Genomic DNA, 1,967 nt, shown 5'->3' on the forward strand with positions numbered 1-1,967 from the left:
GAGAGATGGTTTCTTCTCTTGTTGTGGTGGTGGAGGTGCCGGTCTAATTTTTTGAAAGCCAGGTGGTCCTTGTGGCTTTGTGTTGCTTCCATCTCTCCATGAAAAATTAGGATGATTTCGCCACCCTGGATTGTAGGTGCTCGAATAAGGATCATTCCTTGGTTGTATGTTTTGATTGTAGCCAACAAAATTGGCTTCCTCTGATTGTACATCATTGGCATAATTGCAAGAAGTTGCACCATGCCCTTGAACGCCACAAACTACACGTCTCCTTTGATTGTTGATTTTGGTTAAATAGCATCTTCACCTGCTTAGTTAGCTCAGCAACTTCGGCTACCATATCATGATGTGATGATAGCTCATGGACGGCTGCCCTTTGCCCTCTAATGGCCCTTTGCTGAGAATTCAGTGCGGACTTTCTCATAAATCTGATTTATTTCGTCTGCCGTCTTTTCTCCATAACTTCCTCCGGATGCCGTTTCGACCAAAGTTTGCCCACTCATGGTCAAACCTTCAAAGAACATTTGTGTTAGTAATAATTCATCAAAACAATGATGTGGACATTGAGCAAGAAGCATCTTGAAGCGCTCCTACGCCTCATGGAATGGTTCACCATCCAATTGAGTGAAGTTATATATTTTACCGCGAAGGTCTAGAGTTTTCTGTGGAGAATAATATTTTGTAATGAAAGCATCATATACATCGCTCCACGTATTGAATGATCCTTCGGGTAAGTTCAAAAGCCATGTCCTCGCGCTCATCTTCATGCAATAAGGAAAACAAATTTTCTTTAATTCATCCTCCGTCAACCTGTTCAATGGGAAAGTTTCCACCACACTATAGAATTCGTTAATAAATGATAATGGATCATCTACTGCTGTTCCATTAAATTGTGGTAACATGTTGAGATGGATGGTTTTAAGCTCATAGTTCCGAGCTTCATCCGAGATTCGAATGCATGAAGGATTATTTACCACCACCGGCTTTTGAATGTCTCTCAGTCGATGCGCGGCAGGCGCATTAACAACAGGATTTATTTGATTCGCCATTATTTGTCTCTTTTTTTTTTCGATTCCTTCTGCAAGTGCGTTCGATCTCTTGGTTCAAGGGTAGTAGTTCTGCGCTGTCAGTGCTCTTAGAACGCCTTTGTTGCATATACTACCTGAAATTCACACTTGAAAGAGTTTTAGAAATAAAAATACAAGAATTGAATAAATAACAATTTAAAATCGTCGTCCCCGGCAACGGCGCCAAAAACTTGATCAGTTAATTCTGCAAGTGCGCATAATCAATTGTAGCAAGTAATACTCGAAGTATTCTGAGGTCGAATCCACAAGGAACGAACTCTTTAAAATGTTATTTAATTTAACTGTTGTAAAGTAACCATTCTGTTAAGTTGATTTGGTTTTGAAAACAAATAATTAAATAAAGAAAAGTAAACGGATATTTTTTGTAATATATCAAGATTTAAAGCTATTAGGATTTCGAGGTTCAACATAGTTGATTAAAAATTCTATCATAATTAATAATACATCTCAAAAACTTTGTCATGACAATTATTTCTTAAATATATTTGTTCTCTTCCAAGACACAAATGTGTGTTTAATTAATTCTGGATATTTTCCAATAACCATGTTAATTAATTAAACCCATTAAGCAAAATAATTAACGCCATCATAACTCCTTAGACATATTCCTATTCTAAGTAAATTATGTTTAATCTCTAGATCTGAATCCATGCTTCACGGTCAAGTACTTCACATGAATTTTAGGATAAAAACATTATGGTGAGCAATCTTAATATCATGATTATCTCAAGAAGATTAAAGAAAAACTTTGTTCAAAACATTAATGAGATGTAATAATAAATAATCAAGAATTTCCCTCTAACTAGGCTACATTGCTAATCCTATTTTAAGGGTTTAGCAATCCATTGTCATATTGAACATAATAATGAAATTGTTACA

The 1,967-nt window shown here is 35.9% G+C and overlaps 1 non-coding gene across 1 annotated transcript; it reads left to right on the top strand.

Moving 5' to 3' along the window:
* Nucleotides 1–546: 546 nt before the first annotated feature.
* On the top strand, nucleotides 547–653 carry LOC126685224 (small nucleolar RNA R71). The gene has a single exon (XR_007643335.1). It is a non-coding gene; the product is annotated as a small nucleolar RNA R71 (small nucleolar RNA).
* Nucleotides 654–1,967: the final 1,314 nt, after the last annotated feature.

Source organism: Mercurialis annua, linkage group LG5, assembly GCF_937616625.2.
Source record: "Mercurialis annua linkage group LG5, ddMerAnnu1.2, whole genome shotgun sequence".
NCBI classification, from domain to species: domain Eukaryota; kingdom Viridiplantae; phylum Streptophyta; class Magnoliopsida; order Malpighiales; family Euphorbiaceae; genus Mercurialis; species Mercurialis annua.